This window comes from Oryzias latipes, chromosome 16 (genome assembly GCF_002234675.1).
Source record: "Oryzias latipes chromosome 16, ASM223467v1".
Taxonomy (NCBI): Eukaryota; Metazoa; Chordata; class Actinopteri; order Beloniformes; family Adrianichthyidae; genus Oryzias; species Oryzias latipes.
This window is the reverse complement of record NC_019874.2, coordinates 22,595,113-22,623,025: the sequence shown is the minus strand read 5'-3', so window position 1 is coordinate 22,623,025 and position 27,913 is coordinate 22,595,113.

Genomic DNA, 27,913 nt, shown 5'->3' with positions numbered 1-27,913 from the left:
CTTAGCAAACAATAACTACCCAGATAGGGAGCTCTTTGAGGCATAAACACAGACAGGAAAAAGCACAGTATGAAACTGTAAGCAATGCCCAGACAAGAATAAGCCCAAAGTAGTTCTACCTTTGCACAACAATTGTTAGAGTTGCTCACCCAGCAGTCTTTATTATTTGAATGTCTTATTTGAGCAGACTAGGCCAAGGCCTTCAGTCTTTTCCAACATACAAGTCAATGGAGATATGTATCCAGCTTGCACCCAACCTGCTATGGACCTATTCATCTTCCACAAAGCACACAAAAGAGCAGACCATGAGCCACATTCTTGACATCCAACCTCATCAACCCCACTCCCCACCCACCCCCTACCCTGACTAGCACCCCTCCCCCCAGCACTTCTCACCACTCAGAGCCGAGAGGAGCTGCTATGTTACCTAACTGGCTGGCTCCCTGGTTGGTTGAGGATGTGTTGTTGGAAGAAGGCGAGGCGGGGAGAGAGGGGGCAGGGATGTTTTCTCTTCAGTCAACTAATTGACTCACAGATGTCAAGAAGGGTTGGGTGTATTGGTGTGACCAATGCCCCCATTTGCACTTTTCCCTTAACCTGAACAAAATTAGCACCCTTAACTTAATTGTTCACAAGATTGTGCACATGCCAGGATGCTCAGGTATAGGTGGTTAGAGCACAGATTCTTTTGTAAAAAAATATAATAATAATCATATAAAATGTGTTTAAACTTCATTTTGGCTTTAAACATTCTTGCTTTATCGAAAAAAAAGAAAAGCATAGGTTCTATGGGACATCAATGATTGCATGATGACGCTTGTCCATCATTTCACCAAAGGTTATTTGACATGAAGTGATACTGGATATCTTTATCCAATCAGCCATATCCATTTCTAGTTTCTCATTTCATTTTGTCTCCCGCAAATTATTTTTGTTTTCCAGTATTTTAGTTTTAGTTTTTTTCGTTTCAGTTTCTAGAATCTTTTGGTTTTTTTTAAATGTAATGCTGTTTTTTAATATTTTTTTTCATTTTTTAATTGTCATAATTCTTTGAATGGTTTTACATCAAGTCATTTGTTGATGTGATTTGGACTTCAGGGCCACTGTTCTTCTGTGATTAGTTTTGATACCCATGATACCTGTACTGCCAGTGAATTTTTGTTTTCCTTCCTTTGTATTTAAGATAATCTTTGTAATCATAGCATAATTATTTCATTGGCTGATAACAATCAAATTGTCAGGTCTGGAGTGCTCTCACTTGTTCCAATTTTGGGTTTTTTTAGTCAGTAGAGTCGTGCCTAAGTCCTGTGCTGCAGCTTGATAGCTTTCTTTTTATATTCTGATTTACTGTCTTTGCATTTGAAATAAAATCCCATCCTCTTCCATTTTTCTTTATGTGATACCTCCAAAGCACATCTAAAAACTTCTTTTGAGTTCTTTTTGTTGAGGTCTATGAAAGAACCGCTTTCCAGAAAGGAATTGGAAAACTGTTGAAAAGTGTTTGTAAAAGCATGAAGGTCACTTAACTTGTGTTTTGGTCTAACATTTCAGGCAAATATTTCAGAAAGTATTTATTCAAAAGTCATGCCAACATCATATGTCAGTCAAGAGAATTGGGGGCATGTTTTATTCTCTTCTAAAAAAAAATCTTTTTGTGAAACTGACATATTGACCCCCATACAGATAGTGTGTACTAACAGCCTTCCTGGAAAGCATGATTCTTGATTGGTCTAGGCATAATCAAATTTTTTTCTCTTTACAATCTGCACAACATCCCTAGCTGTCAAGCAGATGCAGGTCTCATCTACTGATGCATCGATGCAATAACACTTGAGGCCGTTCAGGCGCCATGCAACCTGTGAAATGACCTATTTTCAAGCGGTGGTTTTGTGTCACACCATGTTAGCTTGATGCAATTCCATCTTCTTTTTGTGTGTACCTCGGAATTCAGATGTCTTCCGGGAACCTCCGAAACAGCAACAGTTTCTCAAAATTGTGCGCTCTTGTCATGGTGTTCAGTCGTTTGTGTGTTCCAGCTACGGTGCTAAACAGCTGAGCCCAAAATGAAAGTCAGTGCTGTCATTGCCTATATTTACTAAATGACTCACTTGCAGAGTAAATCCGTTTGAACACACAGCTACTATTCAAATAGTTACAGTATCTCTGACAGCAGCAATAAGATTAAGAGGCACACAGGAAAGGAAATACATGTCTGAATTAATATGTACTTCCTTTACTATCTAGGGTGGATTTTGTATATTATTAGCTGTATAGTCTATTAGTTCTTGGATGTGAACAATTTCTGAAATGTTTATTCTCCAGAGGCACATACAGGAACAACGTTCTACTAACAAGAAGATACAAACCATGCATTATTGAATTTACTCAAAAGCTGCATGCTGAGCTGCAGCTCTCCCTATGACCTTTGTCCATTGGTCCTCCCATCATGAGGTCGGTTAATGGTAGAGCCATATCCCCCTCCTACATAGACGCTGACAGCTAGACATACCCATCAGGAAACAAGAAGTTGTCTTTTCTGACGAGAATCCTGTCTGTGTTTCACCACCACTGCCTTTAAGCAATCACTGAGTGAGCACACATCCTAGTGAGCTTTGCACATATGCTGTATACTGACATCACATGCACACACAACAGGCCTATCTACTGCCCACTAAAGCTGCCTGTAGTCCGCCTGTCCACTTCCTGTTTTTCCACTCACCCACACTGTTGTCACTCTGGCCAGGAAGCCGTGGGAGAGATACGCATGAAAAAGTCTCTCTTTATTAAATTGGCAAAGAGTATCTGTAGTGCTTTTGGATTCCCTGCATGTGTGTGTTTGAAAGAGAAGGAGAATAAGCACCAGTGAGGTGGGGGGCGGGGACCTAAGCCAAGGGCTAGAGGCTTATCCAAGATCTAGGCTCATCCCTGGATATTGCCATTTGAAACCATGAATCAAGGACAGAAGATACAGTATAAAACTCAAATGCTATAGTCATAAACCCACAATACCGTCCATCCACTGCCAAACATTTTGCTAATATGACTATTTTTGAAAATGCTGTTTATGTCTAATGTAGATCTGATTTATGCCTTAAAGGCAAAACTGTGCTCAAAAGCAGAGACTTAATTTAATTTTGCTGGGTGCACTAAGATGGATTGAATTTTAAATTAACACAAAGCTTTGGATTTTCAAATTTAGTTCCCTTGAATTTTCGTCATTGGCCAGTTTAAGGGCATCTCGACAGCAATGACCTTTAAAAGAGTTTCAACCATCAAAAAGGGATGATGGTAATTTGATTTATTTTACTTATCCTTTAATCTCCAAGAAAAGAATGTGTGTGCAACATACTGGTTTCCTAAAACTGATTTAGAATAATAATAAAAAAACTTCCAGCTTTGAACAGTGAGTAGCCTATCTTAATTTGCCCACTTTCACTTGCCCCAGCAGAATCTCTTTATCTTTGGATCTCTCCCAAAATATTCTCACTGCCAACTTATCTCATACAAAAGCTTGGTCAGCCGTTTTCCAGTCACATTTTTCTGCAGCAACTACCTTTTTGGAGTAGGGCACTTATCTATTCTCTGTTCTTGCAAAATCACCAGCAGAATGATGGGATGAAGGTGGAAAATGAGGTAGTTTACATGCCCTATAAATGGGATAACTGGGAGTAAGTAATCATTTCTGCAAATTGTGTCCAGAAAAGCGATCATCGAAAAGTCCCAGTCTATGCTTTACTCTAATTTATTTTGTAGAACACATGTAGGAAAAAAACTATTCTACGCTTTTTGTTTCTATAAAAAGTTTTGCATTTTTTTTCTTATTATTGCACTGAATGTTGGGTTTATTTTCGCTGACATGTAAACTACTATGGCTATTGAGACAAACACATTGCTGCTGTGCCCCAGTTTTTACTTTGCAAGGAGGAAATGGTGCTTACCCCTGACAGGCAACCCTACCCTGGGTCTTCCATCTTCTGCATTTTGTTGGCACATGCACAGATCTAAAACTGAAGTTTAAATAGGGAGAGATCTGAGGAATATGAGTAAGTATTTAGTTATGATACAGAAATATGTGCAAAAACAAATAAGTCCATAAATCTTTGGCAGTCAGACTCTGGGCCGTGATGTTTTGCATTTGTGGGATAAGCAGACCATAGATGAAAAATCTAGGCGCTGATGGAGGTTAAAGACCCACTCCAATGAAGATCTTGTTTTTGAGATGATTTTGTGGCTTTTTTCTCATGATGGAGGACATGATTGAAAAAAAAAATTATGATCAAAACTGCATTTATGAGTATTTTTTTATTCAAATCGCAGTGAAGCAGGAAGAGATGAAAAACAAAAATGCAGTTTGAAAAAGCCTGTAGCTTTTTCAAACTGCTTTTCTCTCCCGCTCCATTCCGGTACTTGCTAAATAATAGATCCATCTACATCTTCATTTTCATTGTCCGAGTTGACATCCGGCTCAAAACTCTATACCTGGATCGCTCCAATATTGCTTGCCATTTTTGTTGCACCACCAATGTTAGCTTGGGCTGTGTCGCTACCCAATCTGTGACGGCTACCCGATCCATCCACGCATGTGCAAATACCGCGTCACTTCCGCTAATGCCTTTTCCGGTGAGAAGATGTCTCCGTATGTTAATAACATAATATTTTAAAAATATTTATCATAATAAAACATTTATTTTATCTTAATGTCTATTTCCATGTTGACCAAAAAAAAAGAAATGTTGAGACTCAGGACAGCATGATCCTGCAAAGAACTACAAGTGGACTACTAATGTTTTTTCTTCATCTTGTGTTTCATTTGATGGCAGTTTACTCCCCAAGGTAAGAGCGCCACTTATTGACAATTTCATATCTCCGTTAACACAGATATGTTATTAACTGCAAAAGCAGCTACAGCAGCCTGTGACACCCCCTCAGAGCAAAATGTGCTCACTTCATCCCTTTTTTCCTGTTGCCAACATATAAAAATAAAAGTGATCAAACAGAGAGGATGACTCCAAGCCATTTTGCTGTCATTGTCTGTAATGACAACAATATATGATTATAAAGTGCACGATTATTTCATTTAGGCGATGTTCTTTTTTTTCTGAAGCTGTAATCCAATCTCTCTGATGTTGAGAACAATATAAATTCTTGTGATCACAGAGTTACCTGCCATTCAAACAGCTCGGACAGCGGTAAAGGAGGTGGAACTGTCGGGAAATGCTACCGGCAGCTGATGTTTTAAAGATACTTTTTCTTTAATTTTTTCTGATAATGAATTACAAGGTTTACAATATTGGAACAACAAACGTACAAAAAATAAACAAATTAGGGGAGTAATTCTAAATTATATTGCATAACTGTCATACTGTTGGTCACAAGGAGGAAGTGGCATATTTTTTGCACATGCATGGATGGATTGGGTAGCCTTTACAGTGATCAGGTTGTAAGCTAGCGGAAGTGAGTGTAAACAAAAGGAACATGGGAAGTCAAGGACAGCTTACTTTGCACACACAGTTCCGTCCATAACTCAGGCAAATTTCTGAAGAAATACTGCCGCTCTGCAGAAACTATGGCCTAGAAAATGACACAGGTTTTTAAAAAAAATTTTATTAAGGCTAAAAACGACATAATCATAATTAAAAGATCTCCGGTAAAACACTTTTACAATAGACCAAAAGATAATTGGAGTGGGACTTTAGGAGCCAGATCATGTCACGTCACGATTGGTGGAGAATGGGGTAGAGAACAGGGTGGTGAAACCGGCTGGAGAAATAAACATCCATGAATTCAAAGGTGAAAATATGACTGAGATTGGCTAAGAAGAATCCATTCAGCCATTGGTTCAGAAAGAAGGTGTAGCAATGGGTGGGGTGCAGATGAAGTAACTGTAGCCCAGGCTCTTGGAAGGTAGATCTTTCTTATTTGAAATTACGCCAAAGCTTCATAGAGTAGATAAACTTGGATAAGTGCCGGAAAACATTTCCTCGGGGAAAAACTCTACATGTGTTGATCCAAGTTCTCATTATGGAATAATTGTTGTCATTGGAGACACTGGATGGTTCTGTCCCCATCCAATAACTTGACAAAACAGACATTGATTATATACTTTTTGTGTGCATGTAAACAGGCTCATAGTAATTTGAAATATTACGATTTGTAATATTTGAAAGAGAAGGAGAATAAGCACTTTGTAGAGACTGGTACTACCTTCACAAATGGAAATGAAAGTGATCAAAACGTGGCTGTTGCAATGGCGGAACTGGTTCACACTTGGTTTCTGTCAATCTGGTTAAAGCAAAGAATCACCAAAAGGCCTTTTAGAACAGATAAAAAGATGAATCAGAATCAGAATCAGAGATACTTTATTGATCCCACACGTGGGAAATTTGTTTGTCACCATAGCAACTGACAGCAGAGGGGAAAAAAGACTTAGAATTAAGTAAAAAAAAAAAAAAAAACAAGAAAAGAAAATGTAGCATAAGACTAACTTTTTGCCTGAAAAAAAAGGAGAAAAACTTTCATGAAGTTGCTTTAGTGGTAAACATTTGTTCAGAGGCCAAAACCTTTCAAAAAGATTAATTTAACATTGACTATGAGAAAAGATTTTTAATGTATCTAATATGTAATTAATGACAAAGAAAATCTTATTATTTCATATGGGGAGCAGTTTATTATTCTTTTAAGTGTTGTCCACATGTTTCATGCAGTTTCTCCTGTGTGCAGTCTACATGACTACGTTCAACCGATAACAGCAGGGAGGGCGAGAGGAAAGATAAGGCTATGCTTGGTGGTTTGGGAGTACACCCTCTTCTCCTTCCTCCATCGTCCCTCTTCTTCTTTGTCTCTCTTATCTACTCCTTCTGCGATGACCTCCACCCTAGTGCAGGGTGTTAGTCCAGGGGAAAAAAACAACACGGGGCAGCAACAAGTACGACTGATAATTGCAAGAAAACAGTCACCAATACACTACTCTCAGCAATCAATGTCTGTCTGTTGTAAAGACAAGCAATGAAACAAATCGTGCTTTGCAAAATAGTTATATTTTTATATTTTTATTTTTATATTACTGGTTTTACAATGAAATCAAATTATGTGAAAATGTTAAACAAAATAGCAAGTTATAAATGAGGAAATGTATTGTCACATTTACCTATAACATTCACATTTATTTGCAGAATTTATTTGGTTTGTGCTAAAACATTGAGACCTTTAGTAGCAAAAATTGACCCAAAAAAATTAGAAAATTTGCCATCCCTTAAAAAAAAGAGAAGCAGATCTTAAACATCTGTTTGTTTCATTAAATGTAAAATGTCTATCTTTTTGAGTCTTTTTTTTTTCATAACAAAAACCAAGAACATGGTCCTAGCTTCATCTACACATGATTGGCTGTTTATTTATTTATTTGTTTATTACTTTTCTTGGAGACTATAAAAAGAAAAATATTTACATGAAGACCACATAACCTTTTTATTGAAGGTTACTTTACGACAAAAAGTATGTCCAAATCAACCAAATCAATTATTTATGGATTTTTCTTTGAATTATTATTATTTTTTTTTTATTTTTATTTTTTTTGGAGGGGTTTATTCTTGTTTTTTTGTAATGGATAGTCATGTTTCAGTTAGAAGTTCCCCTGTGCTGTCAGTTATTCACACCTGGTTTCAGTTTTAATCAGCACAGCTGTTGCTTGCTGCTCATTACCGTAGTTCTCTCTGAGCATCTATATATAAACATCCAGCTTACTTTCTGTTGTTTCTTGTCTGATCGGAGCCATATTAAGTCTCTACTTTACCTAGTTTGTGTTTTCAGTGTTTCTACCAGTTTGTTTTTTACAAATTGCAATAGCTGTTTTCCCAAGAGATAATTCCAGTTTTTCCTCATTTTAGAATTCAGTTCATTGTTAGATTCAGAACATTTTTTTGTTTGTTTTTAGTTTATTTATGAAAATGATTTTCCACCCTTCTGTCCCCTGAGTCCTTCTGGTGCTGACTTTGTGTCAAAAATGCCCTCGTTTGACGATGATAGAGGCCCAGGACCGTTAATTCTTAGCTTTTACTAAAAGGACAATGATGGTGTTATCACTGATGAGGTTTCACAAGCTGCCTCCTGTCAGGATTTCCTGTCAGTGTGGTGACTAGAACGCACATTTCCTCACACATAAAACCCCAGTAAATACTGCTGCCCTTTTTTATTTTAATTTTTTTTTTAAATGGGCACTGATGGACATAAATGATCTCTGCTTCGCCCAGACTTTGGCCACTAGATCTCAAGGTGATCACTGATCACATGATTCATATAAGGCATGTGCATCAGAAAGACAGTCAAGAATGTGTCTGCTTGATTTACTGGCTGCCTGTGAGTCATTTGTAAAGGGAACTGAGCGAGGGTGTGAGCTGTTCTCTTGTTCAGACATCAAGCCTTATGTAACTCATGAAGTGACAACTTTCAGCAGAGATGGTAAGAAAGCTTTTGACACAAAACAAAATGTATCTTGTGACTGCAAAACCCTTTTCCTTTATGTAGACACAAACAGCTCTTTGGTGACAAGCACATCTTTGACATAAAGCTTTCTCACTGTCGAGCAGTTTAATCTTAAAAGCAGGGAGCTGATTCATTTTCTGCTGGAGGTTTTCCAAGCAGACGGCAGAGTTTAAGTGAAAACAGCAAAACAGAATTTTTTTTTATTTCATCTGAGCACAAGTTCTTTGTTTTATTTTGTCACAAAACAGCTTTACATTTAGAACCATCAATGCTTCTCAAACCCCCTTCAGCATGCAAAGGAAGCTGAGGAAATCAATAGACTTCAAGCGCTAAATTGTTTGCTGGGCATTGATTGTGTATAATCTATATCTCGGTAATTCTATCCACCTTATAAAAAACAATTATTGTCTCCCCTGCTGCAAATCCCGCAGTTTCCGTCCCTCTAGCCTGAACTTGATTTACATACAGAGAAATCTATTCATTGATGCCTCACTTGTTTTTCTCGGCAGACCTTTACAGGTGTGAGCAGAAACTGCAATTGGGAGGAGTGGTGGGGGTGATTCCTCAACAAGAATGGGATCAATATTTGCTGGAAGTCACAACCACGATTCCAACTTTCAGCACCTAAAAACCTCACAAACTAACAGCCTTTTAGAAACCACAAATGCATTTATGCATGACAAAAAAATGTGATCCATGAATGTACAAATATTTAATGGCCAATAACTATTCAGCAGAGATTTGGGAGCGTTAATAGAAGTGTTAAACGCAGCTGTCATGAATGGAAATTCAAAAACAGTTGAAAAAAGCCCAGTTCCATGCACAGACGTTTTTTTTTTTTTTGGTGTAAAATTGGTCTTTCTAACATGGACACCAGTGGGAAATTGCTCCCTTTAAAAACGTTCATTTTGAGAAGTTGCAAAATTCTGAATTTGCAGATTTGCTTTGAATTGGGGAACAAAATTAAACATGAAGGCTTTATCAGCTAAAGTGGCCTTGGTAGAGTGTCTGCCCTGAGACTGGAAGATCATGAGGACCAAACCAAAGACTCAAAAAATGGGTCTGTCCCTGCATTAAGGGGTGGGATTGGGGGCTAAGCCACCAAATTATTCTCGAGTGCAGCTGTGACTGCAACTGAAGAACAAATTTCATACACCAAGGTGCACGACAGCTAATGTCACTTTAACTCTCCTCAAAAAGACAATGAAATTATAACAAATTCTTGCAAAACCCTAAAACTTGTTAATTTACAAGTATGTACAGATAAACCTGTGCCTTCAATTTCTTGTTTCAAAACTTCAACATTTTGTAAGGACAATTCTTTAATAAAAGGTGTAAATTTTTAAGCAAAATGTTCCAGTAACATTAGAAATCCCAAAAATTGTAATTCTTAAATTTTTAAAGTAGTTCTGGTGTTGAACATATTCCAGTTTATCTATTAGACTTTGTATTTTTGTCAGGTTTTGCCTCTTCTGACTAGCCTAACTTTTTCTTCGTGATCATTGAAATTTGTGTTTAGAAACATCCCCTGAGGTTAGATATTTGATGAGAAAGCAATGAGAGCAATGACCAATGACATGTCTAAAAAATTCCTCATGACTAATAATGCAGTTTAATGTTGTTATTTTTTAACTTGTTATTTTTTTTCCCTTAAACATCCAATCACTGTACTGATTTGAGGTGAATTAGTCTCTTTTTCTTGTCAAAAAATAAGTATTTTTCATCCATCTGACCTTTAAAAAGGACCCATTCACACTTGATTAGTTTTGATTCTTTTACTGCCAATATTTGATTTAATCTCCTTTGATGGTCTATTTAAAATATTTTTCTAGTCCACCATTACAATGTCTTTATTCTTTTAAGAACACTTCAAACCGCAAACTTAATATTCCTAAATTTAAAAAGAAAGAAAACATCGCTTACACTCACATTTGTTTTATTACTATTCTTGTTTGATTATCAGTCATTCATAACGTTTGTGTGGGAGACCGGGGACTTTTAAGGTGCTATCATTAACATTTCATGTCAGATCAAATTCTGGACACTGTCAAGATAATTCTGTAGTTATTTTCTTTATTGGGGGTAGTTGTGCTGAATGGCCAGAGTTTGACCAAATGTTGGCCATTTGACACATTTGACCTTTTAATTCCTGAGATGCTGCAAAAGTTCACAATCCCACAAAAGAAGCCCAATCTTTTGCTCTCCAGTCACCATTTGTGGCAGTCAGTAAGTTGTTTGTATGTGTGTATGAGCATTTTTAATTTCACAACATACTGCTTGGAGTCATGTTTTCTGTTCAGATTGCTGCCAGTCTTTCAGGACGTCTTTCCAAAACAAGTCGGAGAGAATCCCTACATTAATCAAACTTGTTGGTATTACTTTTCCTTTAGGTGGAACAGGAGATAGGAAACATAAAGAAATATTACATGTGGAAGGAACAAAGTCATTGAGTTCAGCTGACCACTAAAATAGATCTGACAGCATATTAGAAGAGATAAATCAAACGGCAGCAAAAGTTGGTCTCAAGCCACCAACATGAATGAGGTAGAGGGAGAAAGATGGATGTGACAGGAACCATAATAAACCGATCCACTAACTGAACTTTAACCAATTCCATTAATTAAAATGTTTCAATGTTTTTCTACTCAGCTTATTTAGGAGACTTTGACATCACTTATTTTGTAAGCTCATCTGGGTTTGAGGATTTGTTTTAACAATTCGATTCATATCATAATTTGTGGTTTATGATGCGGTTCATAGATGACCTAAAATGGATCCAGAACATCTTTTAGCATCTTTTGACTCAGAGATAAACACCTGGGTATTGAACAGTGCAGGTGAAGTTTTCCAGATTCCATGTATTTTCTGCAAGATAATCAAAAATTCAAAGTTTTTCCACACTTGGATTGATCTTTTTTTGCTTTCATTATGTTTGTTGTCCGCAATGATCCACTTGGTTGTTTTTATGTTATAGTAAAATAAACCTACCATGCCCCAATCCAAATGGTATTTGGCTAATTTTATAATGGTATGGTTTATGCGATTAACAACTCGCCTCTAACAGATCAATCTGGTAGGAATACGAGTCATTAGTGGATGGACAAATCATTACAACCCCTAGACGTTCATCATATGAAGTAAGAAAAACAAGCAGAGAACTATTTGTGGGCTCCATATAGGAACATGTTTTGCAGAAAAGGGGGCAACTATCTGTGGTTTGAGTTCCCAATGAAAAAAAGCCATTGTGTATCACCTGTACATGGCAGACTAGAATAACCCGTTATTTTTTTCTCCTCAGTAATTTTGCCTTCACTGACACTTTGATATAAGTCTCACTAGTAAAGCCTCTCCAGACCTGAGGGTTTGAAGTGAGAATGCTCATAAATAATGTTGGTGTAGAGTGTTTATATGTTTTGGGGGAGGGTCAAAGGGCTGGAGGCTTTGAGAACTAGTGCTATATTTGCATGTGTGTGTGACTGGGTGCTCCTGTTAAGTTGCATTAAAGCGTCTAACCTCCCTAAATGTTTTCTGTCCCATGAAGTCCAGGTTGTTTCCTTGCCAGGCTTATCTTTTTCTGCCGTTCATTCTTGAGAGAAGAAGCACTCGACAGAAAGAGACATCTGCTCAGTGAGAGAATGCCCTAATTATTCATGACCATTTAACCATTCAGGATTCGCTCTGTGGCATATGTGGCGTTTCTCATAAGAGTGTGTCAGCCACACTTGTTAATGGCTTTTTTTTTTTAGTTCAGCTGTTTTTTTTTCTTTGTGTCTCGTACCTCAAAATAATTAAAAACAAACCACTCATATGGTTTTTACTGAACAAAATGTTTCTGTCATCATTAAAAATTAATTGTTTTATGAATAAAAACATACAAAACAGTACAAATGACTTGTGCTTTAAGGACCAACACGTTTGAATTGTGCTTTTATTTCCTTTGAATCGATGCCTTAACCGCTGTGAAGCTCTGTTTTCAGGTGTATTTTTAAAAAAGTTCTTAAAGTGTGGAACATAACACCCATAAAAACAAACATCCAAACCACTTACCGATATTTTTTTTCTTGACGTATATCATTCTGTCTTTGAATTTCACTCTCCCTCCCCCTCCTTTCGTCTGTTTGTCCCTATCACAACAAAACCCCGTCACAACTGTGGATGTGGCCACGTAAATCACCCCGGCCAGCATCATCTGTTCCCAGCTGTTTACTTCCATCCAAACAAAGGAGTCTGCCTTTTTGTTGTCGCTGGGGTGGAGTGTGCGTTGGATGAGGGCTGTTATTCAACAGTGCAGACTGCCATCCATCCCCCTCACTGAAAAGGCCAATTCAACACGGGGAATCAATGGAAACGCGAGAGGAGACAAGAAGGGAAGATGTCATTGTGGGGGTTGTCGGACACCAGGAAACTGGAAGCAATCCTTCTTTCCCAAAAGGAGGAGACATGGCACAAACGAGGCACATCACAAGCAAACGTGAAAGGCAAATAAATTGTTGCGCATTCCCTCTCCTCTCCAATCAGGTGTGTGCAGGAGCTTTTCTCCAGGGGGGAAACAGCCTGGTTTGTGTCTCCAGAGGAGGCTTAGCATGCACCCTTAAGAGCTGCTAGGTTTCGTTTGCATCTGTAAATGAGACAGAACCCGGCTGGCCCATGTCACCTTGGCAACAGGCCATCAGCACCTCCCTCTCTGCAACATTAGGAGCCACGGTTGTCTGTCTGCTTGTCAGTCTGCACACTCCCTCGCTTCATCACTCGACTGTCGGTTTCATCACCACAGCAGCAGCCGTTGCAGTGTCTACCTGACAAGGCCCATAGGATTAAGAATCCCTCTAAATATTTTATTGGGTGTGTCAAATGGAGACAAAAACAGTATGATAAAAGATAAATGCCCTAGGCTTTTGTGGGTGTACACTGAATCTGACTGAAAGGGGGGAAAAAATTGGCAGCAGTAACATGCTGTGGTCATGAAATTTGCATGGTGTGTGTTTGCCAAGTGATGAGTGGCTGGCAGCCTTGATTTTCTTTTTTTCCCTGCATAATGTGCACTGCTGATCATTAAACACCTGACAACAAGTTGCACACCTTAAGGTCAAGGTGGGCTTGCAAACTGTGACCTCTCTTACACAAACAACTATTGTTTTTATTTTAAGGACACAAAGTTTTACTTTGTGCAGTTTTTTTTTTTACTTCTATTGTTGTTTTCCTACATCCGTTCGGTTGGCTTGAGATTTCTTGGAGACTTATGAAACTATTGCCACACTCTGATTTTTGCCCTTTTCTAGTTTCCCATAAGTCTGCTGGTGTGCTTAAATTCACTTTCATGTAGTATGACCCAGTTTCAGCCAAACTTCAGTTGTCAGACACCTGACAGGCGCATGCACTGCAGATTCTTAGAAAAAAAATGTCAATAGCACCAATTCAAAAAGGTGAAAATAATAAAAAAAAATATCTGGAAACATCTTGTCTGGGAATTCTTCCAGCATCACAATTCTGTGTCTCTAGGTGATTTGATCTGTTTAGATCCTCAGTATACTCTTGAGAGCGGAGTTTGTGAAAGTAAACCAAACTAAATTGTGCGGAGTTGAACTAAATCAGCTGAACTATATTACTGCCAAAGTGCCCTGATTGTGGGGATTGTAAAGAAGAAACAAGCCAGTGCAATTTGTTAGTTCTTAGACTTTTCTGTTTTCTAAAGACAGTTTGATCTGGCCTGGAAAATACACGATTTTTTCACAACAATCAGAGTCAATGGTGTTGCTTTTTGTCAGTTTACTTTCTCTAGTTTACTAACTCTAGATAAAGACGTGGTTGATCGTGCATTGTGTTACATGTAAAGATTTGGAGGCATCTCAGATGTTAAATGACAGGTCACACAGCATTGAAACTTTGCCATTCCGACCGTACAGCCTCCTCATGAGATACGGTTGAATAAGAGAATTAAGCCACCTCAACTAGCTTCTACTGATGTGGAGGAGTAGCAACTACATTGAGTTCCTCCCAGGTGATAGAGCCCAGCCCCCCTGAGGAGTAAACTCATTTAAGTTGCTTGTTCCCAGGATCTTACCCGTCATGACAAGCTGTAAGAAGTTTCTGATTTTAATTTCCAGCAGGACTTTGTATCTTCCCGCACTTCCAAAGGTAACAAAAGCTGCTTCAAAGACGGTAGTGTTACTATGATCGTTTAGCCAGCAAACTAACCTGATCTGAACTTGATAGAAAATCTCTGCTCTGCTGTAAAGACAAAGATGAGAGAATCAACAATGCAGATGACCTGAAGGCATCTATCAAAGAAATCTGGGCTTCCATTACACCTATTGGCTGCCATACAATATACCATTGATGCAGTAAATAATGAAAGACGAGGCCCATCTAAGTGTTGAGTGCATCAACATTAACGTGATTTTCAGAAGCTTGGCATTTGTGCAGAAAATATACTTTTTTGATTGGTCTGATGTGATGTTCTATTTATTTGAAATGCTAAATTTAAGGTTTTCATTAGATGGAGGATATAATCATGAAAATCGGTTGCAGAGGAGTTTGGTTCATGCTCATAGTAGCCGCTTTGTCAAAGTCACATGTCCGACTGAGTAGGGAGCAAATGTTTCACGCTGTAATTCATTCTTTCTCTTTTATCCACTGATTTATAAACACTCAGGAGTGCCAAAAACTGTCAGTGTTTTGTTTGATTCCTTGTAGTTGTTGAATAAAATAAAATGAAAAAAAATTGACTGGAAACAAAAAAATTGGTTTAGCAACCCATTTTGCTCCAATTACTTCAGGAACTATTTGTTTTTGCCAGCATCCCTCGCATTTCTTTTCATTTTCTTTATCAGCCCTCAAATTTTTCTAGATTCACAGACTCCTTTCAACTAAATTCAATTCAATTTTATTTATTTAGTCCACTATTACAACAATAGTCGTCACAATGGGCTTCATACCAGTAGTTGTTTAATAAACTTGAAATATAAAAGAGCACGAAGTCCTAGAATTCAATGGGTAATGGCTAAACTAAACTTAACAGACTAGGCTAAACTGGGAATCCCTACCCTTAAACCCTCTTTTTCGGTAAGGAGAAACTCCTAAAAAAACAGATTCCGGAAAAAAAAAGAAGAAACCTCAGGGGTGTCCACATGAAGGAGGGATCTTCTCCCAGGACAGACAGGCGATTTACCAGAACTCTTAGAGAAGAATTAGCTTATCTAACTCTACAACTACCTGTTTAAATAGTCCAGCAGATGGGCTTCATCCAGATGGAGTTGGGGGACGGCTGGGGGCGCGAAACGAGCCAGAGGCGGGGTCAATGACCAAGTGTAGGTGCGGGAGCACAGCTAACCCCGAGGTGAGGTTCACGGCAAATTACAGGAGCACGGATGTGGAATCTGAGGGACAGTACATGAATCGCACTGCACCAAACAGAGGCATGGAGAACTAAATGATGAATAATAACCAAGAATAGAGGAGAGGAGGAGAAGATGAGAGTAGAGGACAGAACCCCAGTGCACCATACTTTTCCCAGCTTCTAAGTTCTAGCAGCCAATGAGAAACAAATTGTTATAGTTATTAAATTTAATTCAAACATGTTAATAGTAAATTAAATATTCTGTGATTACTAGCTAGTCTGATAATAAGCCTGTCCAAAGAGGAATGTTTTCAGTTTAACTTTGAATGTAGAAACTGTGTCCGCCTCTCTTACATGAGCTGGGAGTTTATTCCATGAAACAGGAGCTTGGTGGATAAACGCTCTACTTCCAACTGTGCTTTTACAAATTCTGGGAACCACAAGCAGTCCTGCATCTTGTGAGTGAAGTGTTCTGTTTGGGTGTTAAAGCACTGTGAGATCTTTATTATAGGATGGGGCCATGCCATATAAGGCCTTATAGGTTAGCAGGAGGATTTTGAACTTAATTCTAGAATCAACTGGGAGCCAGTGAAGTGAAACTAACACAGGAGTGATATGATCTCTTCTGCTAGTTCCTGCTAACAATCTTGCTGCTGCATTCTGAACAAGCTGAAGACTTTTTATAAAACGTTTAGGGCACGCTGCTGGCAAAGAGTTACAATAATGCAGTCTGGACATGACAAATGCATGGAGGAGCTTTTCAGCATTACTTTTAGATAATACATTTCTGATCTTAGCTATGTTGCGCAGGTGAAAAAAATACAGTTTCACAAGCTAGTGACATGTGAGCCTTAAAGGATAAATCCTGGTCAAATTAAACACCTAGGTTTCTAACTGTGGAATTGGAGGCTATATTTATGCCATTGCTGTCATCTATCTCAATGACTTTCTTCTGCTGTTGGTCCATCACCATGATGTCTAGTTGATTGCCATCACCATTTGGTTTCTGAACACCTTACAGGAGCACTACATGATCCTTTTCCTCCACTTTTGGGGACGCCTTCAACCTTAACTTTTTGATTTTCTACCCATCTTTAGCACAGATGTTCTTGTACAATGCATAAGCCTTTTGGTTAGGGTGTTCTATTTATTCATGGCGTCTGATAACATCTTTAGCTTAGCTGTTCAACTCTGTACAGTCAGTGTGAATCATAAGCAAATCTATGCTCCAAATTATGGTGCTCCATTGCCAAAGACCATGTGTTTAAACGGATACATGCTACAGTAGCCCTTATTCAACTTATAAGTCATATTTAGTAAAAATGTAGTTGTATATTTTGTTTTTTGTGAATAAAACTAAGGAATTACTCATAAATTGGCATCTTGATTTGGTTTAAAAGTGACTTCTATTTATTTTATTTTATTTAAACAGAAGGTAAAAAAGTCAGGGACAGTGTTAACTTAAAGTTTGGGTGAATAAAAGCATGTTTCTCATATTTGCAGAAATTATTGCTCTAATAAAATATAAAAAAGCGTAGTTACATGCCCACTCAGTTGTTATGAACAGAAAATGAAGCAATAGCCAAAAAGATTTTTTGAAAGAAGGCTGTACTTGGGCTCAATTTTCATGTAATCTTGGACTTTTTAACATGAGAGTGTATGGGAATTTCCCCTCTATTAAAACCATCTTTCACTGGAAGTAAGAACAAGGAATTAACCACTTTTCTTTCATATATATATATTTTTTTAACTCACAAAATTGAGTTTCAGTTGTTTTACAGGACATTGTCTTTTTTCTAATTTGATTGAAGTTGAAAACACGTTTTCAAATGATTTACATAGTACATACATAGTAATATGAGAAAGCTTGGGCACCCCTGATAATTTCCAGGATTTTTCTTCATAAATCATTGGTTGTTCGGATCATCAATTTCAGTTAAATATATCATATAGCAGATGAACACAGTGATATTCGAGAAATGAAATGAAGTTTATTGGATTTAAAGAAACTGTGCAATAATTACTTAAACAAAAATAGGCAGGTGCGTAAATTTGGGCACCCCTGTTGTTTTATTGATTTGACTACCTTTAGCAATAATTATTGGAACACAAAATTTGTTTAATAAGCTTATTGACCCTTGACCTACATACACATGTGAAGCCAATCATGAGAAGAGGTATTTAAGGTGGCCGAGAGCAAGTTTTTCTCCTCTTTGCATCTTCTCTGAAGAATGTCAACATGGGAACATCAAAACAGCTGTCAGATGACCTAAAAACAAAGATTGTTCAACATCATAGTCTAGGTGAAGGATCCAAAAAGCTTGCTAAGAGATTTCAGCTGTCAATATCCACTGTGAGGAATATAATGAGAAAATGGAAGACCACAGGCACAGTTCAAGCAAAGGCCCAGAAAAATCTCAGATAGACAGAGGCAAAGGATGGTGAGAACAATCAAACTCAACCCACAGACCAGCTCCAAAAGACCTAGAACGTGATCTGGCTGCAGATGGTGTCACTGTGGATCGTTCAACCATTCAGCGTACTTTGCACAAGGAGATATGCTGTATAAAAGAGTAATGCGGAAGAAGCCTTTTCTGCTCACATGCCACAAACATGTCGCTTGAGGTATGCTAAAGTCCATTTGGATAAGCCAGCTTCATTTTGGAATAAGGTGCTGTGGACTGATGAAACTAAAATGGAGTTATTTGGACATAACAAGGGGCGGTATGCTTGGCGAATGAAGAACACAGCATTCCAAGACAAACACTTACCGGTACTACCCACAGTCAAATTTGGTGGCGGTTCCATCATGCTTTGGGGCTGTGTGGCCAGTGCAGGTACTGGAAATCTTGTCAAAGTTGAAGGTCGCATGGATTCCAGTCAGGATCAGCAGATTCTTACAAACAATGTTCAAGAATCAGTGACAAAGTTGAAATTGCGCCGGGGCTGGATACTTCAACAAGACACTGCCCGTAAACACTGCTCTAATTCTACAATGTAGTCCCCAGACCTGAATATTAGTGAAAATCTGTGGTGTGATTTAAAGCGGGCTGTCCATGCTCTGAAGCCATCAAATCTGACTGAACTGGAGATGTTTTGCAAAGAGGAATGGTCCAAAATACCTTCAACCAGAATCCAGGCCCTTATTGGAAGTTATAGGAAGCAAATGGAGGCTGTCATTTCTGCAAAAGGAGGATCTACTAAATATTGATGACATGTTTCTATTGGGGTGCCCAAATTTACACACCTGCCTGTTTTTGTTTAAGTAATTATACCACAGTTTCTTTAAATCCAATAAACTTCATTTCATTTCTCAAATATCACTGTGTTCATCTGCTATATGTTATATTTAAATGAAATTGAGGATCCAAACAACCAATGATTTATGAAGAAAATTTTTGAAAATTAGAAAATGTGAAAATTTGAGTGCCCAAACTTTTTCCATACCACTGTATTTAACACATACAGGTCCTAAATAGTTAATTTGATCAGAGATACATTGTCAATAAGAAGATATTTCGTTTTACTTATATCTATTGTTTAGTTGTCGTCCACCTTTCATGAGATCCTTTCAGGAGTTGCCAAAACAAATCAGCCTTCATCAATCCGCATGTTTGGCTTGGCAGAGACTTTTTAGCCGAATGCCCTTCCTGACACAACCCTGTATTTTATCCAGGCTTAGGACCAGCACAGGGAAACCCAGACTTCGGGCCCCCCTGTAGCTACATAGTTAGGCAGAAGCGTGAAGGGTTTTGCCTAGGGACCAATACTGGAATAATCTAATAGCGCACCCTTGGAAACAAACACTTCTTTTCTACACACCAGTTCTGCATGCAGCCAACTGAGCCATCCAGACGCTATGATGCTTCTAGCTGTTGTTTGATTTTCTTTAATTTTAGTGTAGAGAGCTTATTGAAAAAGGTTGTTTTTTTTGGCATGGCCGAGATTTTCTCTACAAGAACTAAAGATGGAAACTTATAAACTCCTGGCCTGAATCTTTTCAGATGTGGCAGATCCCAGCCTTTATTGTTCTCAGGGGCTGTTCCTGTGAGGCCTTGATTAATGCCTCTGTGTTGTCTTATAGTTCAACCAGTTGTATGGTTTTCTGATTCTGGCCACTTTTTATATTTGCTGGTGGAACATGCCATGCAGAGGCTTGTCTTCCCAATTCATCATCTTCTTATTTGTTCTCCTTATTTCTACCTTAAGTGTTCACTAAACCTCCTTTTCAACTAACCATCTGGATCTTTGTAGTTTCATCCTGACTGGTGCTTTTGACAGTCTTAACTTCTCTGTATCCTCTTTTTCACCTTGCGCACACGTTCAGGATGCTGGGATGGAGTCCACTAAACATTGTGTAGAGCTTTGTGGTCTTGTTTTAAATTTCAATGTTTCTGACCAGATTATAATTTACAAGTTACATGGTAGTTCAATCCCTTCCATTGTTACCAACGGATCTATCCTTGTTTTCAACCAGCCAGAGTTTTTCATTCTGAAGGTCATCCCAATGTGATTGTTGTGTTTTCTCCTAGTCTGAGTTAATTAGTGTTGCTCTCTTTCTTTCATTTCATTGTAGAGGTTTTGGGAAAAAGGAAATTTGCTTCCTAGGTTCTTGAAATGTGAACCTGTCTAATGAAACCTGCTGATTTTTCCTTAATGTTTTTTTCTGTATCAGTTTTAGAGTAATACTAACTTGTCTGTGACTCGGTTACGATCTTTAAGTGTAATCCTTAAATAAACCATGTGACCTCTTTGGGGTATTTTTTTTTTTGCAAAAAGAGACTTGCACCTTTTGACCTTTGTTCCTGTGTAAGTTGTGCATTTGTGTTTGCCTGGGCAACTGGTGCAATGCTAGCGCCAGCACTCCGGCAGCAGGGTGTTTAACTTAATCATGTTTGGTGTGATTAGCAGCAGTGATGAATGTCTACTTTGTTTGCACTGCCTGTTCCCCCAACCCCCCACACTGGTCGCAACAAAGACTATACCCACTTATACATGACAATCAAAGCTCCCTGCCCCAAATGCTGTCCAGTCAGAACCAGGAGACCCGCAATTATGTCCATATTTGACAACCAGTGATTTTATGTATGTTCTTTGATTTAGATACAAGGATCAGTCCTCCAACATGACCCACTTTTCATATATCTTAAAGGCACAGAGCCACATCTTTGGTGGCTTTGTCTGATTTTTCATTACAGGTTACAGCACTTTTTTATGAGCGCTGTGGAGTGAATCTGAAGCAGCGCTCATTAACTCTGAAAATGTAATAAGATCATCTTGAAGAAAATGAAGAATGAGTAAGTTGTGAAAGTAAAGACACTAAAGTCTGTTTCATGAGCCATAGAAATTAATCATTACACACCAAGTATAACTCAATTGATGTAATTGGTGTAGTATTATGATGGACGAAAAAGGCAATAGCTGTCAGATCGGTAGTCTTTGACAAAAACTGAAATATAGAAGGGTACAGTTTTGTTTTTGAAGCAGAAAAAATAACGTCTCCACGGTTTAGTGCAAATGACAAGTTATACAAATTGTGACAATGAAGACTTGAAAACTGACATATGAATTTTTAGCAGAGTTGCTTTATAATTTATGAATTTGTAAGACCACAAGGGTCTGAAATGACCCGGCAATTGCATTTCAGTTAGATTGAGGCCTTTCCATCAGTCCAGATCCTCAGTCCAAGATTTTTCTTTTTTTCAGCCATGGCTTGGGTGTATTTGCTGCTGTGCTTTGGATGTTTGTCATATTGAATGACTCACTTCTACCCAAGCTGTCAGACAGATGGCTTCACGTTTGTCTCTTTAATTCTCTGACAGACAGAGTAATTTATCATCAAGTTAATGACTGCAAGATGTCCTTTAGCTACAAAACAGGGCTAGATCATCAGCTGCCTTTGCAGGATCTGACAGTGGGCATGAGGTGGTTAAGTGATGTTTGGCTTTTTTAAGGTCAGCCAACTGCACTTTGGTTTCAGCTGTTTACAGGGCATTTTTCCACAGGTCTTGTGTTTCGTTATGATGCAATTTATTTTTTCAAACTTCAGTCACACTTTTGTGTTCTTTTTAGACAAAAGAGGCTTTATCTTGATAGTCCTTCCACACAAATAGTATTTATGGTTCTTTTTGTCCATGGGCTTTTGGGTTTTTACATTTCCTTAAGCACAGAATTGACTGACAACTGAACAAAAGCCGGTTTACAAGGAATGACACTGTCTTAAAAAGCTTCTGCTTTTACGTATTTCTCCTACTTTATAATATCAAAATCTGTATTGTTTGGACATTTCTATAGTCCTTTCAAGTTGACATATTGCAAGAATTGCTTCTCTTCACCACTTGCTTATAAGTTTCTTTCTTGGGATGTGAATGCTGCTGATCAGGAGATTGACTGAATGTTAATTTCATAAATGCCTGCATACCTGTTAATTATTCAGCAATTTGCAGATGGACAACTCAAGAAAGAACAAAACCGAGCTGGTAAATTTTAAGATTCAATTCAAAGTTTAACACAAAGACTAGAAAAATTGAAACCAAAAAGGATTATTCAAGGAACTTCAGGGTCTGGTGCAAAAACACAATGTTTTTTTTTTTGGTTTTTTGTCTAGTTTCTAGCCCAAATAGCTCAAAAATAAAATTAACTAGACTTGGTTTAAGACAACAAATCTTGAATTTCTTGTTGAGTCATTTCATGTTATTCTAAAATCTTCATTAAACTTTTTTATTTTACTTTACCTAATATTTTTAGGCAGGAATTTTATTTTTGATTGTTTGTGCTCTGGTTTAAAAAATGATTTCTTTGATTTAGGTAAACTGGAAAGTATTTGAGTCGTAAATTTTAGATACATTTATCCATAAAAGTGTCCTTCCAGTCTCACTTTAGGATGATTATGGTAAATAAATATGGATAGTTGAACTGTTTTAGAACTTAAAATAGGTTATATCTTGGGGTAAAGTGTACAAATATTCTTACTTTGAAGATATATAACTTGATTATTTTGACATATAAAATGTCCAATTACTGGAGGCATATATCTAAATATGAGTGTTTATAGCTTATTTCAAAATTTCATTATCTTAAAAGGGCACAACATTATAACTTAGTTTTAAAGAATTTCACCAAGACAAATTTGGCTAGTTCCATTGGTGATTTTTAGCAGTGTGTACATAGCATATTTTACGTACACACTGTGGATGTGTGGCGCGTTCAAGAATACGCTGAACATGGGTTCTTGACAGAACCCACAGTTGGAAGATGCTTGGTGAAAAAATCTTGCTCCAGCTCACAGCTCTAGTCCAATATTAGAAAGACTCTGCGTCATATTATTCTGGCTGGGCACAAACTGCAGTTATTATTTCTCCTTCATCATTGATTTTCAACAGGTTGGCACTTCCGTATTTTAAAAAGGATTCCATCCATATGCCACTACCAAATCTAAGTCCCTGATTGGTCAAAGTTCAACTGGTTTATTTTCTTAAAAAGCCCCAAAACAGTTGTAAAAACTTGTAGCGACAGATGAACTCAAGGGTTTTGAACGGGGAAGCCTGAAAGGCATATATAAGCGTGTTTACACAGACTTTTTATTGAAAGCAGTTGCTCAAAAACGTGTTTCCGAACCTGGTGTGAGCATAGCATCACAAGGAAAAAACATCTTGTAGTCTTGGATTTTTTCCAGCGCACAGAGCAAACGGGTCTGGAAGCTTGAGCATGGTCAGGAAGAGAAGACGTGGTCACCACCAGGGGCTCTCCCAAATTGTGTTGCAATATGTCGGCGAAGATTCTCATTCAACCAAATGATGTTTGAAGTTCATTCATAGCATCTGTACTTTTTTTTTGTCTATATTGCAAAATGTTTCTAGAAGAAAAGACAATGGGTTCAGATTAAAGAAAGTGTGAAAGCTTCTCAAATTTTGTCTCAACTACAGTGGAATTTGGCTAGCAATGCATTTGAAACAGGTGTGATTACAATATACAGTGTGCTGTATGGAGGGGCATGCTAAACACAAGAAAATGCAAATCGTCTTTCTACTGTGCTTCACATTCAGCCATGTTCCTCTTCAGTCAACTTTAGAAAATACTGTTCGTCTAATTGCAGCTGTGCTGTTGCTGTATTGTTGTGTTTTTCCTCTTTTGTTGTAAAAATGCTCAGAATGGTGAGATGTGCTGCATTATGAAAATAACCTGACCAGAAACACTGCGGCTCTTGTTTTTGCCTCCCTGCATGCAAGAACAAATTTCTCACTTCTCACTGTCAACCTATATTAGGTCCTATGGGTAAAGTAAACACAGGTACTGTTTTTTTTTTTTTTTTGGTAACAAACACAACACACGATTAGAGGGGCGAAACTATCTTTTCCATACAGTTACATCCATTGTTGACTCCATCTTTTAGAAAGCATAAGCACTATTGCTTTTTACATTCACATTTATTTTCATTTGACTCTTTTTATGTGCAGTGGCAGCAAAACTTATGTGGAAAATATGTAGAGTGGTCAAACTGTCTGACTAATGTGAAGGCAAAAATAAAATCATACAGTGTCAGTTCAGCTGAGAGACATTTTTATTTGAAGTTTACTGAAGATAGACACCACCGGGCAACAGAGTGTGTTTGCTTCTTACACACCGCTGAGCTGAGCGGAGCAAAGCAGTGGGATTAACCCAGGAGACATCTGATCAAATAGTCAAAAATACAGCTTTTTTTTTTCTCCAATTCAGATTCTTTATCTAAGGGCTACGTTCGTGTCCTACAGAGATGTCCTCCTGGGCCCCACTACATCATGACCATCTTTAGATTGTCACGTTACTGTTGTTTTTTCCAACATGTGTATGTGTTCTACAGACACTGATCAGAAATGGCTGTTCTATGAGGTGAATAAGCTTTTTCTGGTTACATTAAGACTTTTGGAAGCATGAAGGTTAAATATTAAAGAAAATTCAGCCAAATTCCCAATCTGTCCATTTTTTACTGAACATGACTAAAAAATTAAATAAAGTGAATAATTTTTAAACTAAATTGAATTTTATTAGATAGTTTGTATTGTGGTGTGGCTGTTTTTTGGCAGACTCAGCCTAATTGGATGAGGAATACGGAAAAAAAAAGCCTCCCCTATATTTGGTCAACAGACTGAACTTTGAAAAAGAGACAAAAAACTGACTTGAGCCAACTATTTAGAAAAATATGCTGCTGCAAAAGTTGTCAGTTTAGTTTTGGCACGATTTAGCTTCAAAAAAACATTGACCAAGAAAAAAAAAGACACAGACTGAAACCAGCTTATCGTCTTCTGAGTATCTTATTGAAAGCCTACACGTCCCCACAATGCTGCATTTACACAGACAAAATATATTTTTTGCAGCTTGTGCTTGTTCAAATGTGGGTTATGTGAATGCACTTTTGTCCTGCTTGGTTTACTTTTGCACTTTGGACGTCTCAACATCTTGTGTGCATTCACATTGTTGCTAAATTTGACCAGGGTTCACGTGCAAGCTCAAGGGTTCTGCTCTGCTCTCAGATGAGCCAGTTTGTTTGTTTAATCCTCACCAGAGTTAAATGAGTTTTGACACTTACCAAAAAAAGAAATACAAAAACATAGATTGAAGCAAAACAACTCTAGTGTGGACCCAACAGCTCAGTGTAAAAGTGCCCTCAGTTAGACACCTAATAATATTCAATTAAAAAAAATATATTTTTAATTAGAAACATGCTTGTTAAAGACCAGCTCAGATGTAAATTGTCTTTTTGATGTTTTGAACATGTTCTTGTGGGATTTTTCTGACTATGGAGGACAGATATAAAGAAAATTCAGTTGACAATTGCATTTTTAAGTATTTCCTCATTCAATTTGTTGTGAATCAGAAGCTGACTAGAAAAAAAAAAAACGTTGGATAAGAGCTTCTTTGTAATGTAGAAAAATCCACTGGGCAGGCCACAGTCTTCCTGCTCAGGGCGCTCAGCAACAGGGGGAGGAAGGGGCGGGTGGGGTTGCTCAGCAGTCCCGCCCACAATTCGGAGGGAAAGTTTTAACAAACTACTGCCGCTCTGGAGAAACTATGTCCTAGAAAACACAAGTTTTTGATATTGGCTAAAAACAGCATAATCATTGAAAGACCACTGAGGAAGCTTTTACAATAAATAGCAAATGACCAGACTAAGCAATGAGTTGTTCCATCTACTTGATGATGCCCTTGCAAACATTTGAAAGCAAACAAGTTGGTCTCCAAGACAGCAGTAAAGAGGAATTCTGGTTATGTTGGAATGACTCAAAAACTGCTGCATTAAGATAGCTCAACTCTGTTGCTGATCTGCAGAGGTCAAAGATAAACAGATTTGCCAATTTTATAATTTCTTTGTTGCATCTGTTCTAGAAACCTGAAGTAAATAATAGTTATTAATAAAACACTGGAGTTTAGTGTTTCATGCACTAATAAGACCCAGCGGAACAGGGACCATCATTTAGGGGGCACGGGAGAATCGTAATCGCTGTTTGTGTACCCTGCCTTGTTTGTTCAGTGGAGTCTGAAAGAAATCTGGGATACCAAGAAAAGAAAAAGTGGAAAGTGTCTGAAAAGAAAGATAAAACAGAAACAGAATTGTGCTAAATGCAGATGTGTTTCAGTAACTTTTAAGACATACAGTCATTTTAATGCGATAGGTCATAGACTTTATTTGGTGAGGTAATTATGCTGAAAAAGTTAAATGAGCCTCCTGCATGATTCACACCCTGAACTGTCCTTGAATTGCTGCTGAGAGTCTGGATGACAATAACAAAGTATTGTGGGCTGATAAGGAGCACTAAAGAAATGAAAGCCTGAAGGTCAGTCCCGGTTGTGCTGGGAGCTCCCAGAGCGCAGAGGATTCTGCTGACATACGCTGTCTTTGTTCTGCATAATTGGCTAAAAGACTGAGCAACTATATTTACACAGCCTCCAAAGAACATTAATTACAGAATGAGAGAGAAAAAAGTAGTGTCGCTTTACTGGTAGCTGCACATTTGAATGCTTGTTGAGGGGGCTTTCTGCGATTGACTCTCTTCCATAAATGTAGGGGTTGTTTTGCATTTAGTTCATTTTAGTTCAATTCAGTGACTTGAAAAGAAAAGCTTTAATGCAAATATGCTGAGCAAAACTATACATTATTGATTTCTGCATCTCCATTATATTTATTATGCTCAGATCTTTTTCTCAAGTCATTTTTACCTTTAATTTCCTTAAAATATAATCCTTACTGAAAGAAAATGGACTCTATTTTTGAAGTGTATCTATGTTAACTTTGTATCTTATTATAGTAGCATCTTATTTATTTAGTTTTACTTGGAAATGTATTCATTTCCAGCCTGATTTAAATGTATTTAACCCACAAAGCCACTCCAGGGGTCATCCAGTTTGGAACCTTATCTTCTGGAAAGCACGCATTTTCTTAATCTTAAGGAAACACACATTTTCAGTTTTTATTAAAAATAATTAACGGTTGATTCAATTACTTTTATAGTCCTCCAAAGAGCAGTTAAAGCTAAGGCCTAAAGGTGGATGTCCAGGAAAGAAAATGGGGGGGGGGGGGGGGGACAAACACTAATAATCACACATCTGCAGCTGAGAACCGTAACATCTGTTAGACAGCATCAACAAAAGCACCTGCTCGCCTGACCCTGCAGCTTCTCAGCTTCAGTAATTAGAAAACACAATCCTCTGCCTTTCTAAGGTAGTTATGACTGAACAGTGGGAGCAAGGATCTAATATAAAAACCAGACTGACACAACTATTTAATATAGAGGCTCTTGTAAACATTATTTAGCCTTGTTCGCATCTTGGTTTATGAACGCAGGAAATTAGTGACTCTAATTCCTGTGGAAATGATCATGTTGGCATTCACTCCCATTCTGCTTGATCGTGACAGTGGTCCTGTTGATGTGGCAGCTGTATCCTGTGGCTTCGCCTGCTATTTGGCTTTTATTTCTGTTGCTTTGCCTCTAAGTAGAGTGTTGACATTCTGGCTGCTTTGCCTCAAAGTATGTAGCTGACATTTCTGTGGCTTTACCTCTAAGGACAGACTCGATATTTTGGTTGTTTGTCTCTAAAAAAAAAAAAAAGAAAAATGAAAAAAAG